Source organism: Hippichthys cyanospilos, chromosome 18, assembly GCF_059441005.1.
Source record: "Hippichthys cyanospilos isolate Australia breed blue-spotted pipefish chromosome 18, RoL_Hcya_1.0, whole genome shotgun sequence".
Classification (NCBI taxonomy): Eukaryota; Metazoa; Chordata; class Actinopteri; order Syngnathiformes; family Syngnathidae; genus Hippichthys; species Hippichthys cyanospilos.
The window spans coordinates 11,466,146-11,484,210 of NC_142386.1; the positions used below are offsets into that span (position 1 = coordinate 11,466,146).

An 18,065-nucleotide genomic window follows, 5' to 3' on the forward strand; every position below is an offset into this window, starting at 1 on the left:
ACCTGCTGCAGTACAGCTGCTCATACAGCAGTAGGTCCGCTATCCATGGTGGATCTAAAGGAGTTTATCAGGAGGTGTTGGATGAGCTGGAATTGGTGTCGAATCTGGATTAGGTTCGGTCTTGGGTGATGAAAATGGAAATTCAACTTTTTGGAGCGTTTAACAATGTTACAAAGTTAATTTCTCATCCTAACCCTTTTTTTTCATTGACACATTTCAAAGAATTCTTTGCTTATTCAGCACTCTCAGAACCGGCCCCGCCCAAGCAGATAATAAGGGGCGCATTGACTTTGTAAGTCAGTTAGCGCCTGTGCAAGAGTAAATACACGCCCATTTTCTCTGAGGAGATGTTAACGATTATTACATTTGGTTTCTTTCCGCGTTTGGAGAGCAGAGATTTTGCTCGGTCGGCCAAGTTTACAGCAACATTTCATGTATTAAGTTCCAAAGTTTTACTGCCAAGTGTCAAAAATGTATATTTGGATAATCAATGTTGGAGTACAGTTGTTTTCAAATGGGAGTACTATTATTCCTGGGAGAGACATCTTGTGAAGGTTTCCTGCATGCCAAATAGGCCATTTATCTATAAATACATTTGCCACTGGCACTCCTTGGAAGTCAAACTACTACTGCCGGACACATATTTACTTGAAACTTAAATTATTAAACATTATACAGTAAATGTACTGGTATCCCTTCTCTTTCCATGTCTTGGCTGTACATACATGTCGGGATCACAGTGAGCAGTTCCCCGGATGCCCAACTAAGAGCAAGTAACAAGGAGCTGACCAAACACGATTAAAAAGCAGAGATTACTCTTTAAATTCCAATTAATAAACAAAAGACAAGAGGATTCCAAAGCTGTCTTTCATTTTTCACGATCCCTCAGCTGCCTGTGTGCTCAACGCACATCCTCCACAATGACCCCCCCCCCCCCCTAAAAAAAGAGAGGGTTTACAACTTTTAGCCCATACATACACTGTACCGCTCGAGAGTTTATCCAAAAGCAATATGGCAACTGCACATGTGCAGTACGCTGTTCTAAAAGTAAAGTTTTGCGCAATTGCAATCAAATCTATTGTGACAGAGGGCGGATGTATCCCAGAAGCTCAGGTTGCTAAACTAGGGAAGTGTTGATAGTCTTTGGGGGGTTTAAGAAAAAGTTGGAGTCTCTGTAGAAGATCTCAGTAGGGGTCGTTTTGGGTTTACCCGGGCATTAGAGAAGCACAGCCGGGGATCATGAAGTTGCGTGGGCTCCGGCCAGGATTTGGATTGGGCTTTGCTTTCTCTTTGCATTCATGCGCTTGCACATGGCCTTGTATTGAGGCATCACTGCAACATAGATATTTTGTCTAAAATCTCAGATTTTACCCCTTATGGTGTCCTGCTTATCTTTTTTCTGTATAGGCAACATGGGTTCAGTTCTCACTCAGTGACCCAGGATCGCATAGCTAGTACAAACTTGATGAATGGATGGATCACTTTCTGGTGATTTCCCCAACGTTTTGATAACTGTCCTTTTAGGATCAATATAGTATTTGGTGTGATGTCCCTCACAGGTTGGTGATTTATTATATGCGCACGTGTGTGTGGGTATATGACAGCAGATTTTTTTTTTTTTTTTTTTTAAATAATAATGTGCTTTTGTTGTCAACCCGTAAATACCGTTTAGTTAAACTTAAACATTTGGTCACTGTGTTAGAGAATATCATCAAACAAGTACAGCCATTATCGAGTTATGTGCCTGAAATAATGCATTGTTTGATTTGTAATTTTCAGCATTTGTAATTTTAGCAACATATTGATTGTTGTTGTGCAGAAATGAGAAGATCCTAGAGCCACATTAATATCACGTCGTCAGTAAATGCCCCACTTGTCCCCTGGAATCTCATAGCACATTGGAGTGTTTTTACCTCCACTAAATGTTTATAGATTTTTTTTCCTCACCCTGGGCTTCAGCGAACTGATGTTGCTGTCACAAGATAAGCACCAAAAATGAACATGCTTTCTTCAATGCAAAAGACTTTAAACTTTTCTGCACGATGGAACTGCCGCGAGCGAAGGCAGGTGACTGAAATCATGCTCAAACCCTGAATATTTAATTTAAAACTTAAAGCGCCAGAAGGAAAACCAACTTTGGTGCTTTACTGTATTACATTACATTAAATATGAGAAGCAGCCACCAATAATGTTTTGTACATAGAGTACAAGACCCTCTTATTGGCTTTTCTGACCTCCAAACAAAATGTATTTTTTTTGTGTGTGTGTAATATTAATTACAAATAAATGGACATGAAAATGTAACATGGTTAACGTAACATACGTTTGAGGCATTTGTTAAATTAAATTTAGCTTTTTTTTAACGTAGTTTTCACAAGCCAATTCCACTTATTTTTTGTTTTACCCTTCTGTTATGTTTGTTTGCAAGGAAAAACAATAATCTCCCTGGGGCATATTATTTTTCATCACTCAAACATGTCAGAAATATGAAGAATCCAGAATCCATTTCCAATATTTCCTTTTAACCGGTGATTTATGTTAAGTTTTTAAAAACAACAATAATATCTAGAGTAATGGATTACTTTTTTTTGGACCAAAGGACTTTTCAGCTATACTGAAGTTTAGAAAATAAAAATTGTTAACTGCCCGCCTCCTTGTTGCTGCCAATTATTTACTCAGGAACAGCATTATAAAATATAAAATAATATAAAATCCTGCTTTAGCTCTGCTGGCTTCATTGGCTTATTAGAAAACAATTGCAGACACAAAATGCATTTTGACAAATTTAAAATTGATTACATTTTAAAAAAACATGAAACTGGTCGAATTTATTCCTTTTTTTGCAATTTAATACAAAATAAAATTGACACTCCCACACACACGTATATATATATATATATATATATATATATATATATATATATATATATATATATATATATATATATATATATATATATATATATATATATATATATATATATATATATATATATATATATATATATATATTTTTTTTTTTTTAATTAATAACACAAATTATCTCACAGACCCCCATGGGTCCACAGACACCACTTTGAGAACCACTGCTGTCGTCAAATTCTTGGAAAAAACGCTTAAAAAAAAAGAAGAAAGGACTGGAATTGCAAAAACGCAAAGGTAAAATTGGGATTCAATGATTTAAAAAAACAAAAAACAAGCAACAACAACAACAAAAATTACAATAAGGTCGGTCTCTATTTTGTGGATTTTGGTTACTCCGGTTATTTTGGGGAATGTATAAATAAAGGAGGTAAAACTGTATATGGAAATGTCAAAATGTTTAAAAAACAAAACCCTACTCTGCCGTCTCACTCAAAGTCAGTCGTCCTTTTTCTTTTTTTTTTTCTGTTGGCGAGCAAACAAACACAAAGTGATGAAAACCTGGTCCTGGGCAAAGGTAAACATAACTCTGCCTATGAATTGACCTCCTAAATGAAAAGGTGTGATGTGAGAGGCGAGCGCGAGACCGCTGTGACTGTGTTTGCTTTCAAGCCTCCCTGCAGATCCGTCACTATAGTCTTTGTGTGTTTTGTTTACGGCAAGCAAATGTATAAAGCCCTGTGTGGGTCTTCCTCCAGCGCGCAGCCGCCTGCACACGTTATTTGCATCACAGCTTACTGTGTCCCTCTGCTCCTGTGTGGCTGTGACAGATGGATTATTCAATAGTGTAATGAATGAGGTGCCAGAAACATTCAGCTCGGCTTTTGGGCACAATGATTTCTCTCTGTCTACCTCTGCAGAGTGCCATACATTGCTCGTATTGATTATGATGAGGCTTTCTCCTCTCCAGTTATTGCAATATTGATTTCGGTGTGATACAGAAGAGTTGAGAGTATATGGAGGGGCTGAATGAATTTTGGATGCAGGTAAACAAAAGAGCACAGTAGGTGAATGCCGGGCCGCCTTTGGACTGATGTTTCATCAATTGATGGCTTCATTCTTGTGGAGATTCTTGTCTCCGCACGGGAGGGAATGTGCTTTCCTTTTCCACTAGAGTCTTGTCACTAAACATTCTTTTTCAAAAGCGCATGCTGAGGTTACGCCAAGGAATTGTAGTCATTTTATCCACAACGCTGTGAATGAAATTTAAAGCATGAGCTGCATTGAATATTCTCTCTTTCAATCATTTTCTGTCTTGAAATTCCACCGTCACACAACAATAAATGTACAGTCAGCCGCTACATTATTTATTATCTTGTAAAGTGGGCTTTGGGAGCTCTGGCACGGATTGTTCTAGGAGGTTACTTTATTCACATTTAAATGGATGTCCCCATTACTTGTATTTCTTTTTTTTTCAAGATCTTTTTTCTTATTGTATGATAACAGGTTCCTAATTTTTTGTGGCCGGATAGGCATGATAATAGAACATAGGGCAGTAAAAACATTACCAGTAATTCAATCGATGAAAGAGGAACTGCATTACACTAATGAATTCCAGCCATTGGATGCTAATGTAAATACAGCTTGTGTATTCCAGTGATACCTATAAACCACTCATGATAATATTGCGCTGCATGTAATATATCGCCGGGCATTTTGTAAAGTCTGAGTGATTTGAATCGAGTTAGAGTGATTACATTATTTTAATTTGTTTTGTAATTCTGTGATTATGTTGTTCTTCACTTGTATGGCATGTAGAAATATTAATGTAGCTTGAAAACCTGTGGGGAGGATTTAAATTGACATCTAGCATGCGAACCAGGGCTTTGAGCTTTAGAGTGCCTCATTGTTGGCTATGAGTCTCACTAGGAGAAAGACTAAGGGAGTTTCATGCTGCGTGGCTGCTTTAGTGTTGAATAAGTTAAATAAAAGAGTGGATGGATGATAATTAATTTTGATTAGAAAAAAAAATGCGTCCGAGGGGAAAGTACACGCCCACCCCCTGTCAAAAATTATGCGGACGCAGGCAAAATCAAGCACTGGCTCAGGTAATGCTCATGGATCATTTGTTTTTTTGGGTTTGCTCATGTCAGCAAGTCGTTCTCTGATTCATGTGCACATTTGGTGTCCTTTTCAGTCACCAACAAGTGGCGAAATATGTTTTTGAAGGGACTGATTGTAAATAGAAAATCATTTGGTAATCAAATTAATTACAGACTAAATAATATTTTTTATTGCTGAAAATGGTTGAGTAAGTGTACCACCCCATTGATGCTCTTCTCTAGGATGATAAATTTCCAAGACTTTTCCATTTTTTATTTGACAAGTACTTTTAAATGAGTAGATTGAGTCCGCAAAAAATGAGTTCACCACCCGATGTTCTGGGAAGGCTTCATGGTAGCACATTTGTATCTCATAAGACGCGACTCAGCCGTGTATTTGCTGAGGTCCTCATCAGTGAGTCATGTCTGGTCTCTTCTCGTCCGGGAACACCACACTATGAGGTCCAAAAGCGCAGCATTCTCGAGTGTGTGTTTGCTCATTCTCGGAGCTCAGCAAAGAAGAGACGGTCCAAACTCCTGCTGCCTCCCCCGACAGACGACCTCAATTACAGAGGCAGAGATTACGGGTCAGCATTAACACTACTCTTAATCTGTATACTGGGCTCCGACTCCCCTCTATCTGCGCTCACCCACCTGCCTCACTGTCTAGATCCATTGCCTGTTTGGTTTCATGCACGCAAGATATCCCGGCTATTTATTCTTCCTTTTCTGCTTGCTGTCCTATCACCCAGCCACACTCCTCACAGCTCTTCACTCCATCCCGGCGCCAAGGGATTTTCACTCCCTGCAAAATGTCATTAATATCTGGATGCCAAATGATTTTTGTTACTTGTCCCACTGATGTTTTAGAATATATACCAGAAATGCTTTTTGCAGTAGAAGCTATAGTGTGTAGCAGAAATACAATATTACACAAGCATGCATTACTTTTTTATACCTGTTTATTCAGCATCAATGTGATGTCTTTGTATGACCCAAAGTAATATTTTCAGTATGACACTATTTGTTTTTCAGGCTGTTCTTGAGTAGAGTGTCAAACTACTTGATGAGCTTTATTGCCCGAGGATCTACTTTTCCAGCAGCCAAGCACAGAGCGCCATTCGTGAGCTAAAATTATTGGATGCTGATACAGCTCAGTACCACAAATGAGTAGAACGCACGCTAATCAGCGTTAGCAATATTAGCTTTGTGCTTCAATGGACATCAGCTCCAGAATGTCATCTTGTGACAACAGCACAAGCCCAAAACCCAACATGAGGTCTTTACAATGATTAATCAACATAGCACAACCCAACTTCTGTAAACAAGTGTTGTTGCTTTAATCATTGAGAACTTTGGGCATATTAGGAGTGAGAATGGCCAAAGCAGAGGCACACACATAACATAGCAATCATCTTTTTCAGAACGCACACCAGCTTTTATGTCATTAATACACAGATTGAAAAATCATATCTAAAGTTTTTTAATGTTCCCTCATTTATTGTATGGGTTAAGTTCCGTAGAATACCCATAGTAATAGAAATCTGCAAAGTAGAGATAGAATTTTATTCTTTTTTTGTTGGGGTTTTTTTTTAGGTTTTTTTTTTGTACAATTATTTAATGAATGAATGAATTAAAAACAAATCTCTATCTTTTTTGGTCTGGTCTGACTTAGAGAGAGGAAATATAGCCGGAAAAAATAGAGGTGGACCTGCTATAATAGAACCTATAATAGAAAATTGCATTGGTCATGAATGAAAATCCGCAAGTAGAGCAAAGGCACACTCATCGGACCGCCATGTAGCGAGGGAACTTGGTATTAGAGTTTTATCAGCAAGTGGGGGGCTTGTACTGCTCTATACTAGGTCTGTGAGCCTAATACTTGTCTGCATATTTGGATTGACATGCAAGACAGTGAGTACCTCAATAATATTTTGAGTGAGTGATTTTTTTTTGGGGGGGTGCACAAAATGGGTTTTTGAATTTAAAATTGATTTGTTGTTCAAATTTAACAGTCTTGAACAGGATATATTTTATATTTTGTAAATGTATTAGGAGCACATACTTTTGCCTGGTGAGTTATTGCTCATATGAAGAAGTGATGAAAAATTAGCCTATTCATTAACTTTGCCCAATACAGACCAAATGCTATGGCTAGTTGGTGTACAAAATGACTTGGCTGGAGTCAACCTGTTAGGTTACATGCGTTACATTGTTGGCAACATCATGGTTTTTATTGTGAGCTGACAGGCTGCGGTTCATGGGCAGTTCCCAAGATTTTTTTTTTCGCTTTTAAAATAGATCTGCCCACATTGTTGTCACTATGTCACCAAGCTGAATGCACATACGCTGCTGTGTACTAGTGTGAGAGAGAATCCACTTTGTGAGAGGTGCAGTGTTTGCGCATTTATGTAAGTGTTTGTATTCGGGGAGGGATGGAAAAAGAGGACTGTAAGAAGATGAAGGGAAAAAAAGTGATCTTTTAAAGAAAGGAGGGTTTATAGCTTTAAAGCCCATGGCTGCATCTTAACCTTTGAGATATCCCATCTGCACTTCTCCTTCCTCTCCCTCCCATTCTTGCTCGGCTTCATCCCGCCGTATTTCTCCACATTCCTGCAGATTTGGCAGTGTACTCTCCATCCTATCTGTGGCGGCAGAAGGGAGCAGAGATGAATCCATTAAGTGGAATAATTTCGCCGCGAAGCAAAAGTCTCAAAAAGCGCCTCTTCCATTGTGCGTCTTTCAATGGAGAGGACAGCTTTGTGTAAAGCACATCCTGCTAGGACTGTTTACTCTCAAACATTTAGACACTCTCGCTGTTGGAATCAAAGGGACAAAATCAGTCCGCGCTTGGCCCCGGATGAACCCTGGAAAGGAAAAAAAAAAAGCCAGAATACGCTTGTGAGGAAGTTGCGTGTGCGTGACCGTTGGCTTTTCTAGGTGAGAGTGTAACAAACGACCGTCGCGTCGATCCGGCAGGAATAAAAGCGTGTGGTGACATCATCGTTTTAGCACCCTGACCGACGTTTATGGCGTTGTGTAACATTGTAACATTTACGTGCGTTTATAATTCATGTCGTGGCGACGTGCAGTAAATCAACATGCAGGACCTCACGTTCCCTTTCGGGGCCAGCAAGCAAGTCCCCATAACGTAAATCAGTAAACCCTTGGGTATAAAGTCTTTTACAAAGGTGAAGTTAAGGCCAGGCTAAAGGTCGGCCTCCCAGAGATGATGACAAGGGGTCTGCAGCAAACTAATGTGACTCAAGGGAAGTGTGTGTGTGTGTGCGTGCAGTGTGAAATACTAATGTGCAAATAGAGGCACCTTAAAACTCAAGGTGGATTATAAAAAAGCTCATCCATGGAACGAGCTCAGCTCAGCTCAGCTGCCATGTGCTTGACAGGCATGAGAATACATGCAAGCCCCCAAAGTGTGCCTTCTATTCTTTTTCTATGAAGAGCAGCTGGATAAAAATAATTCATAATGGAACCACATATGCTATTTCCATCTCATCCATTAAGACAGGCAATTAGATCCTGTGTTGTTTGTGTGTGTTAAAGGAGCGAAAATAGTCGTTCCTAAAAAAAACTTTCCTTGTTAGCAATAAAAGCTTTCATGTAATTTTGCCAATTCATTTTGGTTGGAAAGCAGTCGAGCTCAGAATGTTCAACATCAGTTTTTACATTTTTAACCTATCTTCAAAGAGTGATGTTGTTCAAATATCCAATCTATGTATTTTTGATCAAATGAGTTATTGTTTTGCGGTTACTCTAGTTCAGTCTTACTTTTCTGCTTTACAAAACTATGAGAAGTACTAAAGTGCATCTACAAACAAAATTTAAACTTTGATTCCATTAACTTGGATTAATGTTTGGACTGTCACTATTAAGTCTTTTAAAATCAATCATCACGTTGAATGATTGAGTAATAAACACTCTCCACGCATCCTGCAAAATATTTATTCTTTTTTTTTAATGATTCATAGTAATTTACTAAAATACCCCACCACACACACATACCGTACATACCTAAAAAAAAAGGAAAATATATATATATAAAATATATATATATATATATATATATATATATATATAATATAAATACTCATTGTTTATTGTCTTCTACTCATATGGATTATTGCACGTCAACAGAATTTACCTATGCTGAATGATTAGCAATCGCAATTAGCATTAGCCTGCAATTGGCTGGGAACCAGTTGAGGATGTCCCACGCCTACTGTCCAAAGCCAGCTGGGATAGGCACCAGCAAGCCTTTTACTCTAGTAAGGATAAGTTGCTATAAAACATTGATGGATGGATTTATTAGCATACTATCATTAACGCAGCTTCCATTTAGACAACAACGGGCATAATCTTCTATATACTGTACATTTCAAATGTTAAATTGTTATTGTACTTTTTCATCTAATCAGATTTCAGCCTCTTTGAGTTGCCATGTCAATTTAATCTGCCCAGGGCCCTCAGACCCAGTAGTGCTGACTGATGTCATTTGAACTAGTTGGCTAGTTTCCTTAACAAGTCAAACTATCAATGCTGTCGTTCCTAAGGTCACAGCATGCATCTCTGGCTTGGCTGCACACATTAATACATTTTGTAATCCAGTTATTTTGTTCACATTCTACTGGATAAATACAGTATTGATTGTGAATCTTATATTACAATAGTGTGCTGTTATGTTGCCTTTCCACATGTTTTTAATGGTAAACGGGATAGTGATCGTGTCAACAGGTGGACTAAGTCAGGAAAAGTTCTCACTGAAGCTCCACGTGCCAACTCACATTTGTGGATGACCGTTTCTGATGGGAAGCCACAAAAAGGAAATGGTGAAAATTGATCTCAGGCCAATCCATTTTGCTTTCAGTTTACTGGGAAACACCTGTGAAGGAAAAGCTAGCGGACCGTGATCAGATAGTTGCTGACTTTGACATAAAAACAATCACTGAGAGCACCTTTAATTACAAGTATGTTTTATGTTCCCAACCCTCATCTGTGTCTTCGGAGCTGTTCATCGTGGTGCGTGAAGGTTTAACAGTGCAACGCTCTCACCCATCACAGTTTTATGCTTACACGCTGACAGGCGCGCTATGTCCACTGCCAAACTTATTCATTGCCTGTGTTTTATCATTAAGGCCAAGCTTGTTCTCAAGACATACATCAAACACTTCATCATCACTTCCTTGGTCGCCTTCCTCGCGCTTTCTATCCGTCCTCTTTTCGTGCAGCCATTTTGTCTGCACATTGATGCTGAAACAATAGCTGAGCAGATGACAAGACATTTTGATGGGCACATTTAAATGCAGCTTTGTGGGGTTTTTTTCACACTGAATTAAACGGGTGTTTTCCAGTCGCAATAAAACCCAAAACCTCATTCATATTCGGCTCATACAGTCGTGGCCAACACTATTGGCACCTGTGATCTTTGCCAAAGTGTGCCTGGACAAACCAGAGTCCATCTGGGAAAACGGTCTGCGGACAGACAAAACCTGTGATTGGCTGGCAACCAGTCCAGGAAATACCCCTCCCCTTACTCAAGAGTCAGCTGGGAGCGGCTTCAGCTCACTGGAGATCTAAATGAGGACAGGTGCAATAGAATATAGACAAAATAAAAACAAACACATTTCTGGCCATTGCACTCCAGTGTTTTGTTTATAGCAACAAATGAAGCCTACAAAAAAGGTATTGTAGGCCTTGTCAACATCAAAGGAAGCATGAATTTAAAGGATTACTGTGAAATAACGTCAGTACTGATGTGGGACTCATAGAAAAATATGAATTCATATTAAGTAAGGATGTATTTAGGCTTTTATCACTCTGCAGGGGCGTTGCATTTGTTTCATTTGAACTTTTTAGTGCTGTCATGAGATTAAAAATATTGAGAGATTAATTACCGTAATGTCTGTGATTAATTGAGCTAAATAATCTTGTTTCAATCTAACCCAGAATTTGTGAGAAAAGTTGTTTTTTTAATTATTTGGATACATTGTGTTATTGTGGCAGATCAATACAACAATCCAAAAAAGTTGTAACTCATTCCCTTCTGTTGTTTTTGAAATTTGACTATCGAGGGGAATAGGACTATTTTCTTTTGTCAGTTGCCAAAAAATTAGGAATTAACAGCATTGTTGATAACAACATTGTTGCTATTGTTAGCTGTGGCATTATGCAGCAGGCTAAAATTGGAGCTTTTTTTACTTAAATTTACTATTCATCAGACGGACAAATCTCACATGCTCGTCTATTTTCACATCTTCCTTTTGCTTCTGAACTTCTCAACAGGAGCCTATCACGTTGCGCCAAAAACAATGACAGCCAATCAATGTACACCTCAAGGTGGGATTGATCTTTGTTTTCCAACGCTTTACAAATCAAGCACAATAAGACAGATGCATAGAAATGAATCTAATCAGCATACAGAAAGCAGAGTTAGACAATTTAATAATAATAATCTTTTTAACTATGACTGTAATTAATCAATCTCAATTAATCTGGAAATCTGATACTCCTATTTTTAGTTCCCTTTTACTAGTGTAAAAATAATTTGGAGAATAGCAATAGATAAGACTTTGTATGTGGTATACAGACCATACGTCAATATTTGTGACACTTAGACTGAAGTAAACCTGAAATGAATAGTTGAGTAGATCACTCAAGACTTTTGTCCATAGTAGTTGTAGTTATAAATGTAACGTATGTTTGACAGGGTCAAAGGGAATTCTGACGTATTTCATCTTTTTCTTCTTTGACTCATCTTCTCCACTGATGTCCTTGCTTTGCTTTGACTTGCATGCGTGTCTTTTCTGTGTGTTGGTGAGAGGGAATGATGGCTGGCATCAGGAATTTCAAAGGTTTCAGCATCATACATAACAAACAGATAAAATTCAACATTAACTTTTCGCTAGGATTAAAAAAAAGGGGACCTTGGTTCTCTGTGTGATTTAGTTTTATCAGTTTGACGTGAGACAGGATAAGCGGTCTGTTGAGGGGAGGGGCACTCGCATGAGGCAGATAACTGCGTGTTCATGTGTGTTTTATATGACATTGCCTGAGGAAAACGAGGTAGACACTTAACAGAAGCAGCTATCAGCTTGTATTTGAACTGTCTCCTTCCTTATTACATTGTACCTCTCATTAAGAGCTTGTCCTGTCTCTTGTTTACAAAAGAGATACGCTGCATAAAGGTGTACTATTTTTATTATTTGCATCACTCCTGCATGAACCAGAAAGCAATCTGCTTACCGACAGATGGCAAACACAAATGCAGCACTCTATAAATGTTTTCACTTTTGTTGACGGGTTGGGGCTCTACTAATGAACATTCATGTCATTACGGCACCAAATGTAATTTTACCTAGGCGATTTAATGTACAGTAAATAGTTAAGGTCTTGTTTGGGCTAACAAACACTTCATCCAGGAAGCACTTTAATCAAATTCAGTTAGGTCAATATGCCGCTCCTCTGTGGATGGACATCTGCCTCTCGTAATGAGCGTCGCAACTGGAGGGCAAACTCCAGTGTAGTCGGCTTGTACACAATATAAGGACAGATGCGGTATCATAACATGGCATTGAGTGATAAAAGCTGATGGAGTTTTCCAAACAATTAGGCAAAAACGTAAGCAGCTTTTTTTGTCAATACTTTTGATAACCTGGCATGTTTTCTGGGTTGTGAAGTGTAACTTCAGTACAATGTGTTTAACAGTTTAAGCAAAAATAAATAGCTTGGGTGTTTTTAGCTGATTGGATTTCTTCACTGCACGATCTCCGCAAGGGCTTCGTGTCGTCGAGGGAAATAAACTTATTCCAAAATAATTGAAAAGTTCAAAGTTTGACAGTTGGGCTCATACAATATATTTACGCGCTGCCATTTTTACTGTGTGTAAACAGAGTTGGCTTTTTGCTGAAGCTTTAGAAGGAGATTAAGGTGATGCTATTGTACCCAATTTAGGCCACTCTCTTCTTTAGAACTCTTGCCTGCCTGTAAGACAGAACAACAACACTTAGAAATGGTCCTTTTGAATATGGTGGAGCCCCTGAGGTCAAGTACAATCTGATTTTAAATATTTACCAAATATATTATATACATAATATTAGGGCTGGGGTAAAAACTCGACCAAGTCGGGTAGTCAACTAAAAACCAAAAAATGGGAAGGTGGGAGGGTGTCTCTTGATTATTCAATGGAATAGTCAAATCGATTTTAGAAAATTTCATTTATGACAGCCCTATATTACACATAGTCAATGATTGTCGAGGTGCAATCTAACTGAAGTGAAAGGTGCAGAGCTTCACCCAAAGCGAAGGCCAGAATTTGTTGTCAGCCACATCATGTTTTATGGGTTATAAATCCCTTCTTGGAAAGGCTCTTTAAATTAAAGTGTGGGACATCATCACTTACTATCTTTTGCCGTCCGTACCAAATAGCAAAGCCGAAAGCCACTTTATCCATTTTTTCAAAGAAGAAATTCAAAATTTCTAATCAAAAAGAGCCGACTTTGTTGTCAGTGAAAATCTACACCACCACTTGCTCAATGACCCATGTCATTGCAGCTCCTGCCTATATGGTCAATAAAATCAGATTGCCTTCAGCTTATAAATGTACTATTGTCAAACTGTCCAATTTATGGCATTATCATATAATACTTTCACGGTGAGATGGGCACAAATGTTCACATAAATCTGCGTCCCCAAAAGAAAATCTGCATTTTACCAAATGTGCAGACGCTGGCAGCAGTGTAATTCAGCCTGGCAGGCGTCGTGCACGCTCCTTCAATACAACATCACTCCTTGTGTGAGCGGTGCCTAGGTAGCACTGCAGGGCATTGTTTATATGCACAATTGCTGCAGTGGGGGCTGCTAGTGTCCGTATGGGGGAAATTGTGCAAATTGCCATTTTGTCAGATGCAGTCTGCCAGACCTTTTATGACAGCTTTGCAAGACGAGTCCAATTGGAGCAAATAGGAAGCGGCGACTTTCGGCATTATCAGTAATGTTATTCATTGTGACAATTAAGGGAGGCTGCAGGAGGACAGAGAAATGTCAGACAGGTGGAAGAGAAGCTCACTGACATTTGAACAGTGAAAGCACGGAAACGTCAGCGTTGTGTCGTACGGACTTCAGCAACAATTACCTTTTTTTTTTAACCTTTTTTATTCGTCACATCAAAATTAACCATTTGTCAACTCAAAAAATAAGCCCGGCAGTTGATTTGAGCGGAGCAATAACAATCATGTAGAATTAAAGCATTTTGTGTCCCGCCTGTCAACCAAGACAAACTTGGGTTTGCTTCCTTTCGTCTCCTTTTATAGCTTGAAGACAATGCCACGCAAGTAACAATTTGTCAGTGCCAAACAACAAATAATATTAAACTGCACTCATCAGCTCCAAAACCAAACCCTCTTCGCGGCCAAGATTGATGACTTTGAAATTATAAAACTGTCATAAATGTCTGTACCGTTGAGGCCTTGGAGGCTTTATTCAAAGTGAAGCATGTGTCTATAGTCACTAAAGTGTGGGAGTTGCATGCGCATAATGAAAGCAGAGATGAAAAGAGCACATTTGAAAGGATGAACGAGGAAAAAATATAGACCACGTCTGCGTGTTGCATTCAGTTATTCAAAAATGGTCCTCAATATGTTTGAGCGTTCACTCAAATTCATTCAAATATTGAATATTAATATATTGAGTTCAAATAGAGCACAGTAAATATATGATCCAGTAGCCCATGTTTACTGAATATAGATTTTTTGAAGGTGGAAAATACTCAAGCTATCAGTGAACCACAACCGATGGTGGACTTTTATTTTTTTTCCATTCAAAATAGACATTACTATGTGAATCCTCAAATTTGATAGTGTGCCCAAAAAATTGACACAAAATGATCACGATTCTCATTTATTACAATTCAAAATCAACATAAAATGTCCCAAAAATTGATTGAATAAAAAATAAATAAAACCTCTTCCTTTCAGCTTCCATTTAACTACGCAGAATGTGCATTGCCAAGGAAGACAACATCGTGTCACACACCACTAGTATGCTGCGAAAGACAAATGATAAATGTACCATTATTATTATTATTATTATTATTATTATTATTATTATTATTATTATTATTATTATAAAAACTCCATAAATTACATAGATGACAATGCAATGGTTTTTGGAAGCTTTTATTTTGAAGTCGGCCTCCGCAACTGCGTTTGCTAGCAGCTAACTTTACTCTTCCTCTCAACTCCATTTTTATCGCCATCACGTCAAAACTCTGTTAAAAAAAAAATTAAATAAAATGAAAAAAAAAAAAAAAAAAATATATATATATATATATATATATATATATATATATATATATATATATATATATATATATATATATATATATATATATATATATATATATATATATGTAAGTATATATATATAGTATGTAAGTATATATATAGTATATATATATATATATATATATATATATATATATAGTATATATATATATATATATATATATATATATATATATATATATATATATATATATATATATATATATATGTATATATATATATATATATACACACACACATATATATGTTAATTCCTTGATTAAACATTCGAGGGGTATACAAATGAAGTCAGGCATTTCAAATCCAATCCATAACAGGTGACATATCAAGATGAATGATGGAGAGAAATTATTTGAATATTTGACTTAATAACAAATGATTCATCAAGTCACAAATCAGACATTTTTTTGCAAGAAAGTAGTATTTTAAAGGGAGATCTTAGCCCTCCCCCCAATAAACTAAAGTTTACATGTATCATTTTATTTTCATGGTAGAAAGAAGACCACAATCATTTTTATAATATGCATTTTTGTTTCCTTAAGTCATTTCATGTGTACAGGAGTGAGACCTTTTATTCTCTGAAGGAAGCAAGCACTCAGTGGGTTTAAACATCTCTGACGCAGCAAATTACACAAATAATGAGTCATGAGGAAGCCTTGATGGACAAATGATGACTAACTTTGCTTACATTTGCAGTACTGTAAAGTAATTACCCTTGGGAGTATTTTCCAAAGTAATTCAGGAGAAATGAAAGTACACCTCCAGAATGTAATTAGATCAAATAGATGCCTATTTGACTCACATGGTCAACAATGCATGTATTATTGCTGTGCTAGCGAGGTGGGCCTTGAGTTTGACCCTCTCAAGCCTTCCCAAAATTATTAGAAAAACAAAACGGAGCTTTGTTGTCTTTTATAAGGCAGACATACACAATCCATGTGCTGGATTTCATTAGACTGCGCAAGTGAAGGTCATAAAGTCCATGCTGAAGTACCTTTTGATCAAAGACAAGTCATGTATTGACCAACGTTTTTAATCGGAACCTGCTGCACTTGGCTTTGGAGTTGTGTTCATTTGCAGTTTTCTGTCACTAATATCAAAGCCATGAATAAACTCAAAGCTGGTGCATATAAAAGGAGGAAATTAAAACACAGGAGGAGAATGGGGGGTTTATGATATACTAAAGAAACACAAGTAATCAGAGACACAGAATAAATTTCAAATTAAAAAAAAAAAGAGAACTCTCAGCAAAACAACGGATGGTTCAATATTTGAACAAAAGAAATTGCAAACACGTGTTAGCTGTCTTTTCTCAAAAACGGGAGACGACATTTCTGGTATATGGTAAACACTGTTAAAAATGTTCAAGTCGAGTCCTCGGTGTTGCATGACAGCGTGTGTGTGTGTGTGTGTGTGTGCGTGTGTGTGTAAGGCAGCTAAATGAGAGCCAGGCATCATTCATTTGACTACTTACACCTTGCTTTCTGGAACATGACACCTGGGAAGTTTCTGCAAGAGCTACTCGTTAGCTGCAGAGCGCAGGGACTCCAACAAGAAAAAACACAGGTGGGATTTGTAAGAGGCAAAGATAATTTCTCGGCTAAAACGTGCCGACACTTTTGAAAACACTCAATTATGTGCCTCAGTTCATGCAAATTGCAATTTTGTACCCATAGTTGAATGGCATACGCCAGTAGTAAAATGAAAGGAGAAAGGCATGGCTCAAAGACAGAGATGCCCTTATTGATCAAGTAGTCAGGATGAATTGTTTTTTGTTTGATTTTTCCTCCCATGGGCCTGTTGTGAAGTGCTATTATTTGTCCGTCAGTCATCACAATACCTTGAGGCTCCTGCTAAGTAGAGAGCAAAAAGAAACCTCTGAGAAATCCTACTAGAATCACTGAAATGTATTTGTTGTGAATGAGAACACTTAAACTAATGCGGTCCTTCTCAGAAGGGGAAAAGCCTTGTGTTGTGAAAGAAATCATACACTAAGTTGTTAGCATTATTTGTTTATTTTCTGTCTAGATTAGCATGTATTGCAATCCATCATGCAGTCCTTGTCCATTTCACCTCATTCCTTAGATAGAGCTGTTGACGCAGAAAAGCGTGAGCTGGAACTTTCCCCCAGCTGTTGGATTAGATCAGCGACGTCTGCCTATCTGCGGTTGTTGTTTTTTTGTTATGTCTTGTAATGTTCAATGCTTTGGTGAATAGAATAAAATAGGGGGTCAGCAACTTGCGTGACGGATTGAGGTGCAAACACGTGTGAGCTTTTGCTGTCCCTCGTGAGCGAAAAAGTCTTAGTTGCTCTGCATTTGTTTTTGTTTTTTTCTTTTTAGACTAACCTGTAACCTGAATAAACGCTCTAAAAAAAAGTACGGAGTATAAGTATGATGTATATTGTGTTTTGCTTTCGTCGTTGTTAAAAGGACATGTTACACATTTTTTATAGATAATAATCTTGTTTAAATTTGACGCGGTGAGTGGGTGGGTGCTCGAAGGCTATTCTCTTTCCTTGTGATTGTGAAGAGAAATTTTAAGTATTTAATTACATTTATTGAACAAATGAACACAATACAAATTGAAACAAAAAAAAAAAATCAATTCAATTTTAAAAAACTAAGATTAAGGAAAGGGGGGGTGAGCATCAACAAAAGATAGTACAGTATGATTTTAGACTTGAAATCAGAGGCCAGTAAAAAACTATTTAAAAGTGAGATAACAAAAACAGCTTGTTGCTTCC

The 18,065-nt window shown here is 37.6% G+C and overlaps 1 protein-coding gene across 1 annotated transcript in view; it reads right to left on the reverse strand.

Annotated features, from left to right (window-relative positions):
• Window positions 1-7,463: 7,463 nt before the first annotated feature.
• gfra3 (GDNF family receptor alpha 3) overlaps window positions 7,464-18,065 on the reverse strand; it is a 56,913-nt gene continuing 46,311 nt past the window's right edge. Inside the window, exon 9 of the transcript XR_015868528.1 lies at window positions 7,464-7,609. The gene's annotated coding sequence lies outside the window, so the exon portion shown is untranslated. The remainder of the gene's footprint in view (window positions 7,610-18,065) is intronic.